Here is a 24,235-nt window from a genome sequence, read left to right on the forward strand (position 1 = left end):
TCCCGCGCGTGCGCACAGGCCTGTGCCTGATGCGCCCGTGCGGACATTTACAATCAGCCTCATTGAGCGAAGTGCGCATGCGCGCACTTCGCTCAACCTCCTCATCAGACGAGCACTGCAGCCGGCCGGCTGTGGTAATGGAGACTTCATACAAGAGCTGCTGCACATTATCCACATCACCCCCGCCCACCTCTTTGTACTTCATGCCTCCTCATGAATTCCATTTCTACAGAGATTTAGCTGTAGATCATATTAAACTGTATTCAGGATCATAGAAAAAGATGAGGCAGCTCTTTAGTTTAGTGCTCTGAAGTAGCGTGTCCTCCTGTGTGATTAGGACAGGTTTTGTGTGTACTAATAGGACAGCGGCCATTTTATTTTCCCTGATGATTGCTCCACAGACAAAACAAGCCATAATAACTAATAAAAGGTATTTGGGAATATATTTATAATAAAGTAATATTTAAGTATTTTCATTTTCCTAATTCCCGGAGAACCCCTTTAAAGGGTGCAACTAACCTCTCTCACTCTCACAGGATAGGGGATAATTATTTAATCAGTTGGGTCTAACTGCTGCATTAAGGACCGCATAACCATTGGAATGCAGTGAAATGAATTGAGTGGCAAGTCAGGCATGTGCACTGCCACTCCATTAATTTTTATGGTGGCTCCAGAAATAGTAGATGAATTCAGCAATCTGCAGAACTCTCCTAGAGATGAATGGTGTGGCAGTTTGCATGCCCGACCTGCCGCTCATTTTGGGGGCTTCCCAAGGGATATGGGTTTCCCGCTGTTATAATTTGGTGGGGTTCTCAACAGTAGGACCACCACTAATAGTTATCCTCTATTCTATGGTTGGGTATAACTTGTAACAGTGGGAATACCCCTTTAAAAAGTAAGATTGTTGCTGTGGGTTTCCTAAATGCAGTCTGCACAGCAGAAGAGTGGACATTTTAATAGTACTGTTTGCTGTGCATACTGCACTTAAGTTCCCACAGTAATAATCTTCCATAATGAGGCCAGTCACAATTCCTATTTAGGCCAAATGCGCCCCCCTGCCACCCCCACTGATACAGATCATGTAAAACTCTCATGGCTGGGCAGTGGGCACTGGCATAAGGCACTGCTGGCAGCCCCCACAACTCAGTAAAATTCACCCTTTCAGCAGCCCCACCTGGGTCACCCCTTAAATAAAATAAAAATACCTTGCTACACAGCAGTACTCTGACTCAGAGAATGTGTACTTCTGCTTTTGCTCTCATAGGCTGCAGGCTGGTATAGGCCTCCAGCCTCTGCGGGCCTTACCCAGCCAGCATGCAGAAGTGCTCAATGAAAAGAATCCATTGAGTTCCATGGTTTTTAAAACTACATATAGCGCACAGCGCATGGCCTGGATTTACTTTGTTTCCGCCAGAGCCATTGAGTGACTCACTCACTGAAGGGCACTGGCAGGATGTGCAATAGCCTATTTGTTTAACAGTGCCTGGGCCCCCTTCCCCCTCATGGTACGCCATTGATGCCAGCCAGAAGCTGGCATAGACTTGAGCTACAACTTATTCCAGTTTCTGGCATAAGTTATAGTAGATACAGCAGGTTGTGATAGACCCCACCTGCCCCACAAAGACCTTCCCATTTTTACGCCATTTCAGAAAAGTGTCAGGAAGCTCAGAAAGTCAAATTATGGTACAAATATGATGTGTGCCATAATTTGCACCTTTCGGCTTAAACAAGTAGATAAATGCTCCTCAGTATTGTTTTTTATAACATATTTTTTACCATAAAATGACAAAAAATATAATTAACTAAACTTTTGATTGGATAGATATGAGATAACGTGGATAAACTTAAATACCACCAACACCCCCTCATCCCCATTGTCCATCTGTCAAAGATACAGAATTGAATTTGTATTACAATACTAATACTATACTGAAGCTAAAATAAAAGCTAGGCATGCCAGTAAGAAAATATAGCTGCTATTTTTTTTTAACATTGGAAGGAATAGACAATAGCTTATTGTCACAAAGTCACATACTTTTGGCTGCATGGCACAATAGTATTTCATACGCCCTCATGCACATTAGATCCGCTAATGTGTATATCCAGCATTAGTCCTGGCAGAAACTTTTCTAGGTCAAGCTCTCTTGGTTTTGTGGCACTATATGGCCAGCATTAGTCATAGCAGAAACTTTTTTGTGTCACATTCTCTTAGTTCTTAGTATTCTTATGTCACTAGAAACTCACAGACAACTGGGCCATGGGTTAAAAACTATTTTGACCACCTCAAATACCAACCCTGGCCACACAGGAGAAGTTACTGCTTGCAGCTGACCACAGACCAAACAAGTTGTTTGGAATAAGTACCTCTGGTCCTTTACGTCCCTGCTTTCTACCAGGGAAACCCATCATATATGGTGTAAATAGAATAAACCCCAATGGGTGCCACAAGGGAAATCCAGTCTAAATGCATTGGAAATGAATGTAATATCAGTCTCTTGTTTTCTTACTATGGAACAACTATTCTCTGTTGTACAAAATCTCTTTGGGCCATTTTGGTTAAGTACTTCTGGAATAATTACTAGCCATCAGTTATTGGCTTGGCTTCCTCCCAAAGCAAACCCAACTTGTGCTATGTCATAACAGAACTGTAGCAGAGAGTCTACCCCATGGCTGTCTTTATAATATGATTCCAAACCATAACCAGCCGCGAACACCCACCTCGCATGTAACAGAATTAGTAAAATAACAGAACTTCGCTTCAACCACTATTGCTTACTCACTCCATCTGAAATAGAAATCCAGTTGTACTACGTTATCAAAGTGTTTATGTCTCCACTGGGCCGCTCTGCTTACGTTTCATGCTTAGCAGTCCATCTAGTTGTCTCTCTTGGCTATGTCTCTAACTTGAATTTCTTACATAAGGTTACGTTTTTTCTTATGTTACAGAGCTAGCGCCTTCAGCCTCCACTTTTTGATGCTGTACTTGCAGCATTCGGTCCCATACTGTGTATTTCTCTCTCTTCGTGCTGGGTGGCTGAGCAGGAATGCAGATGTAGGGTGTCGGAGTCCTCTCTCGCAGCTCTGAGGCCTCTTCCTTTCCTGCCTCGGTCCATTAAGTGGTTTTTAGGAATGTCATCTCAGCACATTTGTTACCCTAGTAACGTTTCATGCGCCTACCTTCTTATTTTTTAATGTTACTTAAGAGTGTATTTTGGTAAAATAAATATATTTTTTGGAACTGTCGTGGCCAGGCAGTAGCTAGTCTGAACATATTCCCTGTACGTCCATGTCCGTTCAGTCCACAATCTGTAAGAAAAACTTTTTTGTTTAGTTTTACTTGTTTAAATGACATCCTGTGGCCGTCTATCCGAGCTGCGGGCAAAATCTTTCAGGGAACAACCACAAGACATAAGACATAACAGGTGGATTTGACTGGTTGCTGTGGGTAGCACCACTGTGTATCTGTACACTACATTTAGGTTGGGTCTACATCGCGACATAAAAGTTGCACGGCATTACATCATGCACTATTATTGTCAGTGGTGTTGCTATGAGACACTGCAAAAATCCTAACGACGGCTTTTACTCCTTTGACTTTAATGTATGTGCAACATATGACTTACCTGCGACTTTTGTTTGACTTCACCCAATTTATTTATTTTTTGTCCAAAAAAACAGAAAAATTGCATCTTTTTTTTATGTTACATAAATTTTTTCGATGGTGTTTTTTTCGAGATATTTTTGTGGTATTTGTTAAACATAGTAGGGAGAATGTATTAAGATTGTCGTTTTTTACACTAGTCTTTATAGTAAAGTTCTCTGGCTTACAATGCACCAAAATTATGAGGAAGTAATAATTTTGTCACATCATCGGGAGTTCTGGGCACCAGAGAAAGACATCTACGCCAGGTAGGGAGCTGGCAGGTTTGTAGTCTAATGTGCACTGCCCGTTTCCTGGTGCACATGTTGTTAAATGAGTCATGCAGCTTAGGTTCTGCCCATGGTCCATCTAATCCCGCCCATACCATGCTTACTTTTTGCAAAAGTGCCAAAGCAGGTAGAAAAGTACAAAAAGTCATCATTTTTGACACAAAATGATACCTGCACCAAAGGTAACTACTTGTGTATGCCAACTGGTGTATAAAAATGAAATATTCCACCAGTGGTTTATTTCTGTGTTTTTTGCAAGCCAATGCGTTTTTTAAACAGGAAAGTATGTACACCTGTCTTATGTCATTTTGTGTATAAACACAAGTCTATCACATATTCACCAGGGAAGACAGTGCATGGAACTGTGATTTCTATTAAAGCAAGTAGTGTTGAGTAAATCAAAGTCCACAAAGTGGACTTTCTTCCGAATTTCAGATACATTTTTCATTTGCTGTGAAGACAAATTTCTTCGTGCTTCGTTGTAACGAATCAATTTAAACTGAAATAGTGTAAAAAAAAGAAAAAAATCATACTTACCTGATCTATTTGCTTGAGACAGGCCAGCCACCGCCATTTTGCTTGAAGATCTCGCACAAAATCCCATGCGCGGTGATGTATGACGTCACCACGCTAGTCGGGCAGCGCAAGATTTCACACAAGATCTTCAAGCAAGATAGCAGTGGCCAGACCGCCGTCAGCAAATGGATCAGGTAACTATGATTTTTATTTTTTATTTTTTTTATTTTACACTATGTTATCTATATCAGATGCCGCTATGATGTTTGATGCTCCCTGTCATTGCACCCACTACTTACAAAGAAATGTGATTCATGATGAAGTAATTTGTCACAAAGCAAATGTTTTTGTAAAATTTGGCAAAGCAGCAGAATCGAATTTTCCAATAATTAGCTCATCTCTAGAAGTAAGCACAGAATTATAATAAAAGTGCAGATTAATATATACATATGATAGATTAATATATACATATGATAAAGAACATTATTAAGTAAGTGCTGCACATAAAATAAAGGGGTTAAAACTTAGTAAGGGGTTTCTGACGGGTCACGTTGAGTTCAGAAAGTCTTCAGACCCTTTAACTTTTTTCACATTTTGTCATGTTGTGGGCGGCCTTGTGCTAAAATAAAAAAAAATAAGCTTTAGCCTATTATTCTGCACTCAGTACCCCATACTGAAAAAGTGAAAACCCGAATTTAAGATATTTATGCTAATTTATTGAAAAAGGAAAAACTAAAATCTTGCACTGACCCTTTATGCAAAACAAAAAAGTTAAATGTAATTCTGTCATTGTATTTTGGGTTTGGCGGTATTTAATGTGCATTAAAACTGACATCTTACCCTTTATTCAGTTGGTCAGTACAATTACGACTATAACAAATTACTATAGTTTTGCTTTGTATCGTTATATTCTGACACCCATAACTTTCTTTAGGCATCATGCACACAATCATAATTTTGGTTTGTGTTGGTTCCGCATTTTTGTGGATCACAAATGGACCATCCATCTAGAGAGCTGTGTCAGGGCTTATTTTTGTGGGGAGGGGCTTTAGTTTATGTATCCATTTTGGGGTACATACAACTTTTGGATCACTTTTAATTCAATTTCTTTTCAGGGGGCAAGATGACCCAAAATGGAGACTCAGGCATCTTGATTTTTTTTATGTTCATTGTACAAGATGAAAACATTTATATTTATATACTTTAGATATTTTAGAGATAGCAATACCAATGATATTTGTTTATTTATTTACTTTTATATGTAAAATTGGGAAAGTAGTGATTTCAATTTTTAATACTGTTGTTTTCTATATTTTTAAAAAACTTGGGTGAACATGCCTTAACAAAGTTCCTGGCTGTCTTGACATTTAAACAAATTTTGTCATGGTAGGATCAATCATAGTTCATAGGCAGTACCCTTCCCTCTGACTAACCAATCAGATGCCATGGTCACTATTAACTGCAAAATCTGTGGGCATCTGAGTTATCTCAGATCACGGTCACTGCAGGCAGGTGTATTACACATCCAGTGCCCACCTTGTAAGGAGAGGGCTCAGCTCCTGAGCCTGTTCCATACTGTTCTTCTGCCATTAAGCCATAAATGTATGGCAAATGTCACTAAGGAGTTAATAAACTATGTGGTAGATCTACAGCTGTGAGACCTATCTGCTGATAATTTTTAAAGAGGGTGTACATTATCTGTAGCTATATACTTAGTAGGTTTTTTTTTTTACTGTAAAATACATTTGGAACCTGACACCAGAGTTCTCTATGTCTGAGAGTCTGAGAGTTTTCTCTCCAACAAGTGGAACCAGTTTAGCTCCAGTTTATTCTAAAGAAAATACGTTTCTGTGTATATAAACTATTCTAATCTAATAATAAGGATTAAGAGGCAAATCTGACCTCTAAACCTTACTGTCACTTGGTGAAACTGATTGTGTGGCCAATATGTATAAACTGGTACTACCAGGGGCGGATTGGCCATAGACCTTACAGGGAAAGGTGGGCCAATGCCCAGGGGGCCGCCTGAGCCCTCCTCTCTGAAAGTATATTATAGTGCATTTGTATTGTGCAGCAGTTGTGTGCGTTTCTGCTGCGATACCGCAGCTATACAGAGAGACAAATGCTATTGGAATAACTAATTGCAACTGGTGTGATATACCAGTTGCCCACCCAAAAAACTGATTGAGGCAGGGGTGTGATATACCTATAATATACTTTCTATATAGTGCATTTGTATTGTGCAGCAGTTGTGTGCGGTACTGCTGAGATACCGCAGCTATACAGAGGGACAAACACTATTGGAACAACTAATTGCAACTGGTGTTATATACCAGTTGCCCCGGAAAAAAAACTGATTGAGCCAGGGGTATGATATACCTATAATATACTTTCTATATAGTAAAATTGTATTGTGCAGCAGTTGTGTGGGGTTCTGCTGAGATACCACAGCTATACAAAGGGACAAACGCTATTGGAACAACTAATTGCAACTTGTGTGATATACCAGTTGCCCCCCAAAAAAACTGATTGATGCAGGGGTGTGATGTACCTAAAATATACTTTCTATATAGTGCATTTGTATTGTGTAGCAGTTGTGTGTGGTTCTGCTGAGATACCGCAGCTATACAGAGGGACAAACGCTATTGAAACAAATTGCAACTGGTGTGATATACCAGTTGCCCCCCAAAAAACTGATTGAGGCAGGGGTGTGATATACCTATAATATAATTTCTATATAGTGCATTTGTATTGTGCAGCAGTTGTGTGGGGTTCTGCTGAGATACCGCAGCTCTACAGAGGACCAAAAGCTATTGGAGCAACTAATTGCAACTGGTGTGATATACCAGTTGCCCCCCCAATAAAACTGATTGAAGCAGGGGTGTGATATACCTATAATATAATTTCTATATAGTGCATTTGTATTGTGCAGCAGTTGTGTGGGGTTCTGCTGAGATACCGCAGCTATACAGAGGGACAAAAGCTATTAGAACAACTAATTGCAAATGGTGTGATATACTAGTTGCCCCTCAAAAAACTGATTGAGGCAGGGGTGTGATATACCTATAATATAATTTTTATATAGTGCATTTGTATTGTGCAGCAGTTGTGTGGGGTTCTGCTGAGATACCGCAGCTATACAGAGGGACACACGCTATTGGAACAACTAAAAAAAAAACTGATTAAGGGGTTTGATATACCTGCTTCCAGCAAATAATCATTAAGAGGTTCTATATACCTGCTTCCACAAATATTGCTCTTCTATAGGGACTTTGTCACAGGGTCATTTTGAAAATGACATGCAGAGGAAGAGGCAGGCCATTCCGCAGGGGTGGTAGGGGTCGGGCAGGTGCACCAGGCCAGAGCATAAGTGGGAATTTGGAGAAGGTGCGTGCGATTATGTTAAAGGATGCACCAGAGTTGGTTGAGTGGTTCACTCAGCCTTCCGCTTCTGCACCCTCATCATCCTCTGTATCAGCACCCTCCTCACTCTCTGCTGTGTGCACCCCCAAAGACACCACCACCACCACCATAGCCCCTCCACTCAAGTCAGAGGAATTATTTTAACATCCATTCCCAGACCTTACCGATGCACAGCCATTCTTGGCATCGGATGAGGAAGAGGAGGTAGCAATGGCCGCCACTCAGAGGTATCTCACGACAGTACCCAGATCAGCCCAAGAAGGGGGGTCCCCGCTGTTGCTGCCTACTTTGAGATCTCTAATGTCAGTGGTGTTGAAGGTGACGATAATGACGTGTCGATGGACGTCACGTGGGTGCCCACAAGAGAGGAAGAGGAGGGGAGTTCAGAGGGAGAGACGGAGCAGCAGATAGGGAGGAGAAGGAGGAGAAGCAGGCAGAACTCGCAGTGCACAGGAGGCCAAAACCAGACTGCAAATGTATCTGGAGCGAGCCATCCACCATGCACGGTCACATCTGGTGCTCCCAGGACGCCGGCACATGGCTCCGCAGTATGGGCTTTTTTTAACATGTCAGCTGCTGACAATAGTGTTGCCATCTTCAGCCTGTGCTGTCAACGTATAAGTCAAGGTAAGCCCAACACTCACCTAGGGACAACCGCCTTAAGAAGGCACCTGGCCTCCCATCACCGAGCCCAGCGGGAGCAACACCATCAGAACCCATAAAGCCACACTCCCGGTGCTCCACGTCCTGCCTGTTCTCCTTCACCTCCCATTTGTCCTCCACTCCACCTTCCACCGTGACGTCGTCGCGCTCATCTGGTAAAAAGCAGGCTTCTGTGGCCCAAATGTTCAAACGTAAAAAGTTTATGACACCGGATAACCCTCTTGCCCAACGGCTGACCACAGCGTGTCGGAACTGCTAGCCCGCCAACTACTGCCATATAAACTGGTGGACTCAGAGACCTTTAGAAAATTTGTGGCCATTGGCACACCGTAATGGAAGGTCCCTGGAAGGAAATATTTCTCCCAGAAGGGCATCCCAGAGCTATATGGCCATGTTCAGCGGCAAGAGAATGTATCTCTGGCACACACACAGTGTCGGTGCCAAGATACATCTGACCACAGACATGTGGTATAGCAAACATGGGCAGGGAAGGTACATAACTTTTACTGCCCACTGGGTGAACCGTCTGACGGTTGTCAAGCATGCAACCCGTGGCACCCGTGTGGATTTGGTGTTACCGCCACGGATTGCATGCAGGTCTGCCTCTTCTTCTCCTCCTCCTACTCCATCCTCCGTCTCCTCCTCGGCTGACTCCTCCTTTTCCACTGCTACCGCCTCTTCCGCTGCACCCCCTTCCCAGCTCCCCAGAACCTATTCGATGTGCCAGGTTAGACATTGCCATGCTGTGCCGCTGCTGTTGTACCTGGAAGCCAAGAGCCACACCGGTCCTGCACTTCTTTCAGCTTTGCGGTCACAGGCCGATCAGTGGCTAACCCCGCTCAATTTGACAGTTCTTAAAGTGCTGTGTGACAAAGGTGCCAATCTGCTGAGCGCGCTGAAACAGGGCAAAATGACACACGTGCTGAACTTGCTGAACTTAGTCGTGCAGCAATTCATTGCCAGGACGTCTTGCGGCAGGCCAGGAAAATCTCTGGCCATTTTAGAAGACCTTACACGGCTTTGGCTCACCTTGCTTACATTCAGCGGCAACACCACTTGCCCGTCAGACGTCTGATTTGTGACTGCCCGACGGGCTGGAACTCCACCTTGTATATGCTTCATAGGCTGCTCCAGCAGAAATGTGCTGTTAACGACTAACTGTACGAACTCTGCGGCAGGAGGGGTTCTGAGGAGCTTGTTTTTTTTTCACCGCGCCAGTGGCTGCTCATGCGTGACACATGCAGACTTCTGCGGCCATTTGATGTGATCACCAAACTGGTCAGTCACAGCCAGGGCGCCATCAGTGACATCGTACCTTACGCCTTCTTTCTGGAGCGTGCATTGCATCGTGTCATTGATCAAGCCGTCGAGGAGCAGGAGCAGTAAGATGAGGAAGTCGCAATGCTGAATTCCCAGAGGGGGCTACTCCATCTGAGACAAGTTAGCAGGAGTCTGAGGAGGAGCAAGAAGAGCAGGCTTTAATCTTTTCTGGGATCCCTGGTGTTGTCCGTGGCTGGGGGGAGGAGACCGAGGCAATGAGCAGGAGCCAGGCCGCTGCACCGCTCCCAATTTAGTGTAAATGGGGGCCTTCATGCTCCAGTATTTAAAGAGGTACCCCCGTATTAAAAGCATAAAGGGCAAGGACCAGTACTGGGTGGCAATGTACTTAGACCGCCAGTACAAACACAAAATGGCGGACATGCTACCAGCATCACAGAGGGCTTTGAAAGATGATGCATTCTGCTTTTGCGGGCGCTGGCAGAGGAATTTCCACCCACAGAGAAACAGTTGCAGGTACCAATCCTACAGCACATTTAAGAAGAGGGCAGTTTGAAGATGTGTTAGTCACTTCGGATATGAGATCATTCTTGCAGCCAACCCATCAACAGCCACCCTCCAGATCCAGCCTCAGGGAACGCCTAGACCGACAGGTGTCCGACTACATCGGGTTAACAGCCGATGTGGACGCTCTGAGAAGCGAGGAACCCCTTGACTACTGGATGTGCAGGCTTGACCTGTGGCCAGAGCTGGCACAATTTGCCATGGAACTCTTGGCTTGCCCCTTGTCGAGTGTCCGGTCCGAAAGGACGCTCAGCGCAGCAGGGGGGATCGTGACTGATAAACACAGTCGCCTAGCTCACGACAGTGTGGACTACCTCACATTTCTAAAAAATGAATGAGGCATGGATCTCGGAGGAATTCAACACTTGTGACGACCACGTTTCATTGAATTTCACCTATTACCATTGTTTTTTTTTTCAAGAGGGGGGATTTCGTTAGCCATGTTTTTAATCCAATTTTATATTTTTAGTTCTTTTAAACATACAGTGGGGGAAATAATTATTTGACCCCTCACTGATTTTGTAAGTTTGTCCAATGACAAAGAAATGAAAAGTCTCAGAACAGTATCATTTCAATGGTAGGTTTATTGTAACAGTGGCAGATAGCACATCAAAAGGAAAATCGAAAAAATAACTTTAAATAAAAGATAGCAACTGATTTGCATTTCATTGAGTGAAATAAGTATTTGAACCCCTACCAACCATTAAGAGTTCTGGCTCCCACAGAGTGGTTAGACACTTCTACTCAATTAGTCACCCTCATTAAGGACACCTGTCTTAACTAGTCACCTGTATAAAAGACACCTGTCCACAGAATCAATCAATCAAGCAGACTCCAAACTCTCCAACATGGGAAAGACCAAAGAGCTGTCCAAGGATGTCAGAGACAAAATTGTAGACCTGCACAAGGCTGGAATGGGCTACAAAACCATTAGCAAGAAGCTGGGAGAGAAGGTGACAACTGTTGGTGCGATTGTTCGAAAATGGAAGGAGCACAAAATGAACATCAATCGACCTCGCTCTGGGGCTCCACGCAAGATCTCACCTCGTGGGGTGTCAATGGTTCTGAGAAAGGTGAAAAAGCATCCTAGAACTACACGGGAGGAGTTAGTTAATGACCTCAAATTAGCAGGGACCACAGTCACCAAGAAAACCATTGGAAACACATTACACTGCAATGGATTAAAATCCTGCAGGGCTCGCAAGGTCCCCCTGCTCAGGAAGGCACATGTGCAGGCCCGTCTGAAGTTTGCCAATGAACACCTGAATGATTCAGAGAGTGACTGGGAGAAGGTGCTGTGGTCTGATGAGACCAAAATAGAGCTCTTTGGCATTAACTCAACTCGCTGTGTTTGGAGGAAGAAAAATGCTGCCTATGACCCCCAAAACACCGTCCCCACCGTCAAGCATGAGGGTGGAAACATTTTGCTTTGGGGGTGTTTTTCTGCTAAGGGCACAGGACAACTTATTCGCATAAACGGGAAAATGGACGGAGCCATGTATCGTGAAATCCTGAGCGACAACCTCCTTCCCTCTGCCAGGAAACTGAAAATGGGTCGTGGATGGGTGTTCCAGCACGACAATGACCCAAAACATACAGCAAAGGCAACAAAGGAGTGGCTCAAGAAGAAGCACATTAAGGTCATGGAGTGGCCTAGTCAGTCTCCGGACCTTAATCCAATCGAAAACCTATGGAGGGAGCTCAAGCTCAGAGTTGCACAGAGACAGCCTCGAAACCTTAGGGATTTAGAGATGATCTGCAAAGAGGAGTGGACCAACATTCCTCCTAAAATGTGCGCAAACTTGGTCATCAATTACAAGAAACGTTTGACCTCTGTGCTTGCAAACAAGGGTTTTTCCACCAAGTATTAAGTCTTTTTTTGTTAGAGGGTTCAAATACTTATTTCACTCAATGAAATGCAAATCAGTTGCTATCTTTTATTTAAAGTTATTTTTTCGATTTTCCTTTTGATGTGCTATCTGCCACTGTTACAATAAACCTACCATTGAAATGATACTGTTCTGAGACTTTTCATTTCTTTGTCATTGGACAAACTTACAAAATCAGTGAGGGGTCAAATAATTATTTCCCCCACTGTATGTATTTGACATGTATTTGTACTGGCCTACAATAAAATTGATATCCAATGACCGTCTAATATACCTCCAGCCACATAATCACTTGATGTTTTCTGTCCGGTGAATGAATAATTTTTGGGGCCTGTAGTCCACTGGCCTCCATTGACTGTCTAATATACTTCCAGCCACATAATCACTTGATCTTTTATGTACGGTGAATGCATAATTTTTGGGGCCTGTAATCTAACTGGCCAACAGTAAAATTGCTATACGGTGACCGCCTAATGTACCTCCAGCCACATTATCAATTGTTCTTTTCTGTACGGTGAATGAATAATATTTGGGGCCTGTAGTCCACTGGCCTGCAATAAAATTGATATCCAATGACCGTCTAATATACCTCCAGCCACATAATCACTTGATGTTTTCTGTCCTGTGAATGCCTAATGTTTGGGGCCTGTACTCCACAGGCCTGCAGTAAAATTGATATCCAATGACTGTCTAATATACCTCCAGCCACATAATCACTTGTTCTTTTCTGTACGGTGAATGAATAATTTTTGGGACCTGTAGTCCACTGGCCTGCAGTAAAATTAATATCCATTGACCGTCTAATATACCTCGAGCCACATAATCACTTGATGTTTTCTGTCCGGTGAATGCCTAATGTTTGGGGTCTGTACTTCACAGGCCTGCAGTAAAATAGATATCCAATGACCGTCTGATATACAGTAGAAGCTCATCAAGAGAATGCCAAGAGTGTGCAAAGCAGTAATCAAAGCAAAAGGTGGCTATTTTGAAGAACCTAGAATATGACATATTTTCAGTTGTTTCACACTTTTTTGTTATGTATATAATTCCACATGTGTTAATTCATAGTTTTGATGCCTTCATAGTCTTGAAAATAAAGAAAACTCTTTGAATGAGAAGGTGTGTCCAAACTTTTGGTCTGTACTGTACATCCAGCTATAAAATCACTTGATGTTTTCTGTCCGGTGAATGCCTAATGTTTGGGGGCTGTACTCCCGTGGCCTAAAATAAAATTTTTCTAGGCTCCAGCAGGGCACATTTTTGAGAGTTTCCCTTTAAGAGGCATAAAAATGGCCCCTGATTAAAATACATTATTTTTGTGGGAAATTTTGCCATTGATCCCGCTCTGGTATGTCACTGTCCATGTTGTGGGCCGTTTTGTGCACTTCTAGTAAGTATTTGGTGGCTGCAAATATGACCTGAAGGTTTTTCAGGTTCGCCTGCAATTAAAGTGAATGGGGCCCGCCGCGAACTTGATCGCGTTCGCACGTTCGCGTTCGTGAATCATCCCGGCAGATGTTCGTCCATCACTAATAATCACATCTTTTTCCATCTGTGTGCTGTCCTGACTGCAGCAAAAAGTAGACACATATTATAAATTGACCCTCCTGTTCAAGACAAAAAAAATATCACATTTACTGGGGAAAGAACAGATTACTTACCTGATGCCCATCTTTTCAGCTGCAGATTCAGCAATTTTTCAGGTTTCTCTTCTGTCATCCAAGATGGCTCCGCCGCTTCTAAGACTACCTGATACGTACTGTGCATCTGCTAGCTCAAGACACTTCCTGCTGCCCTTGCATTGGACAGCACTGCCCACATGAACAGTGCTGACCAATCCTAGAGCAGGGCTGGACAAGCAGGAAGTGTCTTGGACAGTGTGCACCAGATGGCCTGAGAAGTGGTGCAGCCATCTTGGATGACAGAAGAGGAGCCTGAGAATTAGTGGATCTCCAGCTGAAAAGATGGAAAGAAGAACACATATAAGTGTTCTGTTCATTCCCCAGTTAATGTGATATATATATTTTTCTTGAACCAGGGGGCGCTTTAAAGTAAAAGGTTTAGTTTAGATGTCCGCTGGTCTGTGCCGTTACTGCCCATTTTTAATCCAAGAATCATTCATCAAAAGAAGAAAAAACGACACATCCTGCATCCAGAAATCAGAACAACCATCTAAATTATACCCTCTAGAGGTTTGATGTGATATCATGCTATTTGTACAATGATAAACTTGTTATATGGAGCCATCTTATACAGTATGACATCATCATTTATGACTGTCCCTCACACCATTGCTGGATAGATGGATCACCAAATAGTACCCCCGAACACTCCCATCAGCTCTACATTTGGTTAACTCTTCATAATTCATGGTTCTGTCTGCTTCCTGAAAAGGGCTGGAGTGTCAAATTTAGTTATAACAAGAAAAATAAGTATACACCTATGGAGTTGTCAGTTAGTAAGCTCTTATAATACCCATGTTCAATATATTTTAGACCACGCACAAGTCTCTAATACTTTGGACTATTTTGAATTATTAGTCTCATGTACACGAATGATTAGTTGTCTCACTTCAGCAAATTGCATTTGTCATGTAGAGAAAGTTAGTGCAAGGCACTTAGTAATGTATTGTGATTGTCCATATTGCCTCCTTTGCTGGATGGATTCATTTTTTTCCATCACATCATACACTGCTTTTATCCAGGGTTACGTCCACCCTGCAATCCAGCAGCAGTGGTCGTGCTTTCACATTATAGAACAAAGCGCTGGCCTCCCTGGTGGCCGGGGTCCACGCATAAACACACATTCACAGCACGCTCCTGTCCCGACCACCTCGAGTCATATCTGCTCTGCAATGGTGGCCATAACCCCTGGAAACATCCAATGGAAAAATGAATCCAGCCAGCAAAGGAGGTAATATGGACAATCACAATACATTAGTAAGTGCCTTGTATTAACTTTCTCTACATGATAAAGGTAATTTGCCGAAGTGAGACAACCCCTTTAACGAACCCAACTTATTCATTTATGACATATTATGTTATTACTTCTTTTCATCTTGGAAAATGAGCTCCAGATATTTCACGCCAGGAGCAGTGCAGGTCATTTGCTTGAAGCTGAACATTATTAACGCAATTTAATGAGAGTTAATTTCCTGGAATAACACAGAGAAATCCCTGTGATTGGAATACCGGCGATGTGCATCAGAACACTGCATTTACAGATCTCAATCTCTAAGGCTGAAGCTCCAGTTCCAAAGATTTTGCTCATTTGTTTACTTGTTCAGAATCCTGGACTTGTAAGTGGCCTTGCTGCAGTCTTGTAAGAGAGCTGGTTGCTGGCTTCTGTCACACATACAGATTTATAAAGTTTATATAATGGGCAAATGGCACCACACTGTCTGGTATAACCCATACACATGGCTAAACTTGGCCTAGATCTCAAATCGGGAGCAAGCATTATTTTTTTTTAAACTGAAACCTTTTGCGTTAAAGGTTAAGTTATTTTGTACTAAAAATATCAGTATGACATTAATTGTGATTTCTACATTTCAACCTATAAGATTTCACATCATATCACAAGCTATATAGCTATTAAATGTCCAAATGATACCAGCATCCAGTATCCAAATAATACAAATATATACTGCACAAATAATACCGCCTGCCATTCATAGTGGAATATGTTACTGCTCCATTCACTGTTTGCTCCTGGAAACAGGGCCCTCGGCAATTGCCCTTACATAGTAACATAGTACATAAGGCCGAAAAAAGACATTTGTCCATCCAGTTCGGCCTGTTATCCTGCAAGTTGATCCAGAGGAAGGCAAAAAAAACTGTGAGGTAGAAGCCAATTTTCCTCATTTTAGGGGAATAAAAAATTCCTTCCCGACTCCAATCAGGCAATCAGAATATCTCCCTGGATCAACGACCCCTCTCTAGTAGCTATAACCTGTAATATTATTACACTCCAGAAATACATCCAGGCCCCTCTTGAATTCCTTTATTCCCTTGTAGAAGTTTAAAGTGTAATTGTCATTCTTTTTCTTTTTCTTTTTGTAATGTATAGGGGCAGTGATACTGACTATTTTTGTGATATACTTTAATTAGGCTTCGTTCACATCACCGTTTAGGAGCAGGAGAACGGAATGGACGGATACGGCACATAACTGAGCGGAACGGAGCCTAAGGACCCTATAGACTATAATGGGGTCCGTTATGTTTCTGCTCAGAAGATGATTTTGGATTTGGAGACAAAAGTTGTGCATGCAGGACTTTTGTCTCCGCTTCAAAATCATCTTCTGAGCGAAAACCTAATGGACCCCATTATAGTCTATAGGGTCCTAAGGGCTCCGTTTGGCTCAGGAGAACGGAAGGGCTGAACGGCGATGTGAACGAAGCCTTACTGGTCATACATTTCTATTAGAAAAATAGCTCTTAAGTGCCCCATTTCTTGCCTTAGTAGCGACCCCTGTCTTCTATTTACTGAACTGTGGAGACGCGCTCCACACTGACTGCTGCTGCCCTCACTGCCTTTCTCTCTCTCTGTATATATACATACATACTGCCTGCTGCTGTTTCTGTATTGTTCCTATGTAAACCTGTATGCCAGGAGAGATATGTAACAAGACGGCAGCTACAACTGATTTACTGCAAGCAGTGAGCGCTTGCTATTGAGAAGGCAGGGAGACACGGAACAGCTGTTCTACACTAATAACCTGCATTAGCCAATACATATCCCAACTGCCATACACACGGTCACATGTCCCTTATCAGCCAATAGAAGCTCGCAGGCCCTTAGTCTCCACATACACACAGTTTTACTCCAGGTTTCCATAACAACCCAGCCATTTTTCTTCACTGCTGTAGGTCATCTTTTGGCTAGGGCTACACGACGACAATAAGTCGCACGACACCTAGGGCACAACTACACTGCTACATGTGTCGCGCGACAATTTTTATAATGATAGTCTATGGTGTTGCACTGTGACATGTGACATGCCGCGACTGCGAAGCGATAGTCGCAGAAAAATCCATCTTGGCATGAAAAAGGGGCAGGATGCTGTGGCGGTCACTGTTAAAGGGGAGGGCACTGTGGAGGTCACTGTTAAAGAGGTGTTCACTGTGGATGTTACTGTAAGGGGGCAGGCCGCCGTGGAGGTCACTGTTAAAGGGGCGGACACTGTGGAGGTCACTGTTAAAGGGGCGGACACTGTGGAGGTCACTGTTAAGGGGGCAGGGGCCACTATTAATGTGGCAACTGCTGTGGAGATCACTGTTAAGGCAGCAGGGTACTGTGGAGGTCACTGTTCAGGGAGTCGGCCCCTGAGGAGGTCACTATCAAGGGAGTGGGGTGCTGTGAAACTCACTGTTAAATGGGTATGCTGTGAAGGTCAAAGTTAAGGGGGTGGGCTGCTGTGGATGTCCCATTTTAAAGTGGCAGGGCACTGTGGGGGGGTCAGTGTTAAGGGGTGGGGGGCTGTGGAGTTCACTGTTATCGATATCTTTTAACGACACACACAAACATTAAATGAAATAGATGAAACATACCCGTGCGAAGCCGGGTCCTTCTGCTAGTTAATGTATAAAACTTGGTGGTTTTCTTACATTAATTAGGCCATACTCCTTCCACTATGGCGCTGGGTTGAATATGGCCTCAGATGCCATGAGTGGTGGGAAATTACACACCATCTGGCCTTAACCCTTTCATGCCCAGCGCCGTACATGTGTTTAAAGATGACGCCCGCACCTGGCGCCATAACCGCAGGTGGCCGCCTGCTTCTTTTAGCTACTTCATAGTATTTCCTATGGAGCCCTTGCCTGTAATAGGGCTCTATAGGAAAGTAGTGAAATCATCATAGACTTCAATGCAAGTGCATTGGAGTCTATGATAATAGCAATCTGATGATTGCATGGTATAGTTACCTATGGGAACTATAAAAAAAAGTGTAAAAGAAAAAAAAAGAAAAGTTAATTAAAAAATAAAAAAACATACAAATTCAAATCACCCCACTTTTCCCAAAATAAAAATAAAAGAACTAAAAAAATACACATCATGGGTGTAGCAATGTGTGAAAACGCCCATAGTATAAAAATATAAAAATATATTCCCCATATGACAAACAGCGAAACAGAAAAAAGCCTCAAAATGGCCGGTTCGCCGTTTTTGGGCGCTTCATTTTCTCCACTTTTTGTTTTATAAAAAGTGATCAAAAAGTCATACACATCCCAGAATGGTATCAATGAAAAGTTTAGATTGCCCGCCAAAAATTAGCCCCATACAGCTCCGTACACATACTTACAAAAAATATTTAGGGGTCTAAATATGACGACAAAAAAATAAAACAGATTTTTTCCCACTTGTAATTTTTTAATCACTATCAAAACGCAAGAAAAAGTATACATATAAGGTATCGCCAGATTCGTACTGATATGTAGAATAAAATTAACTGGTCAGTTTTATTGTAGATCGAACGTCGTAATAAAAAAAACCGTAAAACTGTGGTGGAATTGCTTTTTTTTTGCAATTTCACCCCATTTGGAATTTTTTCCCCGCTTCCCACTACATCATATGCAATATTAAATGGTGGCCTTGGAAAGTACAACTTGTCCTGCAAAAAACAAGCCCTCAGATGGCTATGTGAACAAACAAATAAAAAAGTTATGGCTTTGGGAAGGCAGGGAACGCAAAACGAAAACGCAAAAAAAAAAAACAGGTCCTGACAAGGTTAAAGGCATGAGAAGGCATAGGGATGCTGGGGGAGATTTTTCAAACTGGAGTAAAGTAGAACTGTCTTAGTTGACCATAGCAACCAATCAGAGTCTACCTTTCATTTTTCACAGCTCCTTTGGAAAATGAAAGGTGGAATCTGATTGGTTGCTATGGGCAACTAAGCCATTTATGATTTACACCAGTTTGATAAATCTCCCCCAATGTGTTTCTCACGTGGGCTGTGGAAATAAAAGGGATTATTCTTAGGTAAAAAGAGGCGTATGCTCAAACAATGTGGCATTGCCCCTGAGTGTGCCATGCTGGGTTGTCTGGTAAAGGCCACAGCAGAGGAGAAGACCGTGTGGGTGCTGGAGACACTACAGTGTACAGTTCGGAAGCCGGATGCCACAGCATCTCTTTGTGGGACACTGGCCATTTGGATACTGAAAGAGGAGGAGGCTGCAAGTTTGTCCCCAGACTACTGAAACAGCTCTGGCTGGAGGCTCTCCTGTAACAGCCACAGATATCCCTGCATCGGGGGAGGATTACAAATTACTATACCACTTTCATTTCATTTGTGAGTTTGACGTTTTAAGCCCTGCAACTCTCCTGGAGAAGACTTTGAATATCCCTGTAATAGGCCCGACTGTTGTCCTAAGTATGGCCAACTTGTTCAAATGAATCTGTCTCCAAGAAATTCACTGATAAACCAGGCACAATGCTTTGTAAGGCTAACACAGCTGAATGTAATGATAGCTTTCACTTAGTGATCCGTTGCTATATTTTGGGAAAAAAGTACTTATAATCCATATGCACATGAGCAGTTAAGCGCACAGAGGGTGGGCCCAAGTCACGGTGTGCACCTTTGCTCTTCCTGCTTCCTCTGCCAGCCCATCCCTCCCCTACTTGATTGGCAGGGCCAGGTTCCTGCATAGTCATTTTGCCTGACCCTGTCAATCAAGAAGGTGGAGGAGCTGTTCTCTGCCCAATTTTGCATCTACTGAATATACTGACTGTATTAGGTCAGTACAATTCAGTAGATGCAAGATCGGCCAGAGACACACAGCATTATATATCATTATGTGTGAAAGGAGCACTGTCCATAATGAGAAATCAAGCTCCCACATGAAGCGTGTTTTCTTCAGTGGACATGCTCATCTGCAATTAGCCTAAGGGTGCACAGAGTCAACCCTCAATGCACTTAACTGCTCATTTGTATATTGTTTAGAAGTACTTTTTTTTTTCCAGAATGAAGTAGTGGATTACTAGGTATCATGACCATCAGCAGTGCTAGCCCTACAAGGCACTATTCCTGGTTTAAGGCTAGGTTTCCATGTTCAGGTTTTCCTGGTGTGTTTTTTTAAGGCAAAATCAGGAGTGGATCATAATAGGTAGAGTACATAAAGGACAGATACTATCTGACTTCTTTTCTGAATCTACTCCTGCATCAGAAAATCTGAACATGCCAATGAATTTCCTGATGACAGATTCCCTTTAACCAGCCATATTGCTGCATAAACTTGATTGTTTGCTCCACCCAGACTGTCTCTACGCCATTTGTACCTCAAATCGTTCCCTGCCTTCCTTACAAGCTTACAGCATGCTGTCATACCTCATGCGATTTTCAAAGACTAGAACACTGATAACCTATCCCTAGAAAAGTGAATCCTGCTTGACCTCGTGTCCTACCTTCATTTAGTATGAGAAGGGTTGGGTAATGTCGGAAAACGCATTATCACGAGTTTTCATGAATGTCTGACTTTCCTCCCACTAGCCATCACAATTTTTTCCGAATTCTATAATACAAGCAGAGGTCTTGGATACGAAGCATGTTGGGACACAGGAACCAATTCAGGTGCCATAAGCAGACACGGCCATTCACACCTTACATCAGTGTTCTCCAACTCCAGTCCCCAGGGCTCACCTGCTGCTCATGATTTTATTTACTTTATGCACTTATATAGCACTACTATATGCCGCAGCGCTTTACAGACATTGGCATCAGGCTGTCCCCAATGGGGCTCACAATCTAAGTTCCTTATCAGTATGTCTTTGGAGTGCGGAAGGAAACCGGAGTAAACCCAGGCAAACCCGGGGAGAATATACAAACTCCAAGCAGATCCTATTCGAACCTAGGACCCCAGCGCTGCAAGGCACCAGTGCTAACCACTGAGCCACCCTGCTGCCCCATGATTTGAGAATATCCCACAGAATAAATACCAGTGGTAAGTACTGATGCATTGACACTAATTATATCACCTTCTCAATACTAAGGAAATCCTTAAACCTTGACCAGCAGGTGACTAGCCCTGATGACTAGAGTTGAGGAACACTGCTTTACATGATCTATCAACAGTATATAAAGCCTTGTCCTGGTCACATTCAGCATAGCGAGGAGCAGACAGCAATGTCGCTAGGTAATCTGGGTGATATTGGAAGGTATGGTTACATCAGGTAGGCAGGCAAGTCAGAATATGTAGGAGCAGTCCAGCTGGGAGAACTGGTGGAAAAAGAATATCATCATCTAGGACTCTCCAATTCCAGCTTGTCAGGAAGTGAGAGATCCCTTCAGGGAGCTGCTGAATGCAGCTTGTCCATTGTTATTCTGGCTGACTGGATGCCTGGCTTCTCTCAGTCTTCCCTTCTACCACCCAAGTTGAAGGAGGAGCGTAGTAGCAATGTCAGCTGACCTGTTCCTCATTATGAAGCATGTCAGCTGTTGAACAGCTCAAGCCTGCAACATAAGTGTCTCTCTATGACCTCCTTTGACCTAGCCAGATAGTTCCTGGAATTGCCCACAAAGTCATACATGTGCAAAGATACCTGCTGTCTCCTACATCTCGCCTGTTTATAGTTTTTCAGTCCCGGCATTTGTACTGTGCGTCAATGATGAAGTAACCCAAATTGCTTTGCATGCTTTCACCAACTTACAGCAGCCTATAAAACTGCAGAGAAAGTACATTCCACAGTTTTCAGCCAGCCTGTTTCATTTCAGCATATTATTTGGCTGACGTACATGCCGTGGTAATCTCACGTTACTATCTGACACGGGTGTGTGCCATGTGTAAACGGGCTTCTCACAATAAGCCTAAAGAACATCAGCTTTTTTCAAATTGACATGAAATGCGCCAACGATTAACAGCGTCGTACACTAGCCAAAGGTACAAAGAATTCCAATTAGACCAACGTTCACATAGTTTCTCATTACTGAAGAATTTTGCGCTTGTAGAACAGACATTTCACTATTATCTGCATGATTTCGCCATGGAAAATCGCCCTGGCTTAGGGAAATAAAACTCGTCCAGTTGTTCATTGATACCATGGTGATAATTAGTAATGAGCGAATCGACTGCGGATGAAACATCCGAAGTCGATTCGCATAAAACTTTGTTCTAATACAGTAGCTCCGTACAGTATTTGAATGTATTGGCTCCGATGAGCCGAAGTTATTGCTTCTGGGGACTGAAGCAATAACTTGGAACTGAACCCGAGTTCGGGAAATCTTTTTTAACAGTACAAATTAATTAATGAAGTTATTGTGCGAAGTCTTCGAGAAGCAATAACTTCCGTTCATCGGAGCCAATACATTCTAATACTGTACAGAGCTCCTGCTCCGTACAGTATTAGAACAAAGTTTTATGCGAATCAACTTCGGATGCTTCATCTGAAGTCGATTCGCACATCCCTAGTGATAATAGCTACTAGTTATAGAATTCAGCTAATAAATGTTGTAACAGATTTCCACAGGTTGAATACATTTTGTTATAATTTTGTTAATATGATTGCTACCTTATCATAAAATGAGCCAAAACTTGGTGCAATTTTCCACATCTTTAGGCATTTTATGCCCAATTTGGCTCACCTAGATCACCTAGTGGGTGCAGGCTAGAGAGAAATGGGGTGCACCTTTAGACTGCCTGTCTGATATGACGCTGTCTACTTAGTAAATTTACCCCAATGGTTATTGCTTCAAAAAGTCACAAAATAGGGCTTTGTAAATTTTTTTACTTATTGGCACAAACATTTTACGAAAATTAGTATTTTAAACCACTCACCCCAGTTTTGAAAAGTAGGTGGGGGATGATGTGGATAGCCCGTCAAGCTGATTTAAGCCAGATTTATCAACTGTGACTTTTTAAAACATCACAAAAATTGTGCAACATTTGGTGCAAACTACGACAAACCAGGCTCCTGAAAAACTGACTGTCGAGGTGTTTTCTGGAATTTGATTGATGACCTATCCCTAGGACAGGTCCTCAATATGAGATTGGTGGGGGTCCGGCAGCCCACAGCCCCGCAGATCAGCTGTCCAAGAGTAACTCCTGTACGGGAAATAAGCGAAGTGAATGGGAGCAGTGCTGCAGTAACCTGCCCTATCCACTGTGTGGTTCCAATGCATATTTCAAGCACCGTTGCTACTGCTGTTTGGCAGGGGTGTGCGGTGTCGGACCCTCACCAATCTGGTATTGATGACCTGTTGTAGGGATGGGTCATCAATTGTTAAATCCTGAAGAAACCCTTTAAAAATTCTACCCCCCCCCCCCCCCCCCAATAATTAAACCCCCACTTGGTGCCTTTCCTATTGAAGTTTTGCAACAATATTGCATCCATCATATCGCTGTCTCACCGCAAATTAGAATATACTGCCTTGTAAATCATGACCCACGTGTCTTATATTCGTGTGCTGTTACTTCCATCACTTTTACTCCTTTCTTTTAAATAGTCAATCATAAAGAATCAAAGATTCAATTTACATTAACGTCTCCAGCTATTGTCTCATTTTACATGGACCACCTACATTTCATAGACTGAATAGTCCAAGTATCATGAAGGGGGGGGGGGGTCAATAATTCCATCATGTTACAGATGTTACATTAGTTAAGTACTTTTTCTGCTACTTTACTTCCACATACTTCGCCAACCAAGTACATGTACTATTGTAGCACCACCTACTGGTGTGTTTGCATATTGCAGTGGTTATTTAATGATGCTATGATAATATCCCATGCTGTATGGGTACTGGGAAAATGAGGCACAAAGGGGTAATGAAGTATATAGCATGGAATCTATTGACATTGTATTAGCACAGTAGAATATTGACAGCAAAAGTAAATATATTTTAACATAAATTTCAATAGATAGTCCACTTTAACAATGCTTTTTTGTCAGAAGGGCCCCCAATGATAAACTGATCACAGTGTACTCTCCTGTTGGGACTATCAGCATTTTAAAGGAATTTTTAGGGGACCCCACAGGAAAAA

At 42.7% G+C, this 24,235-nt stretch overlaps 1 protein-coding gene across 5 annotated transcripts in view; it reads left to right on the forward strand.

Annotated features, from left to right (window-relative positions):
- GLI1 (GLI family zinc finger 1) overlaps positions 1-24,235 on the forward strand; it is a 135,045-nt gene that overhangs the window by 95,476 nt on the left and 15,334 nt on the right. The window lies entirely within an intron of this gene.

This window comes from Bufo bufo, chromosome 3, assembly GCF_905171765.1.
Source record: "Bufo bufo chromosome 3, aBufBuf1.1, whole genome shotgun sequence".
In the NCBI taxonomy this organism is placed as follows: Eukaryota; Metazoa; Chordata; class Amphibia; order Anura; family Bufonidae; genus Bufo; species Bufo bufo.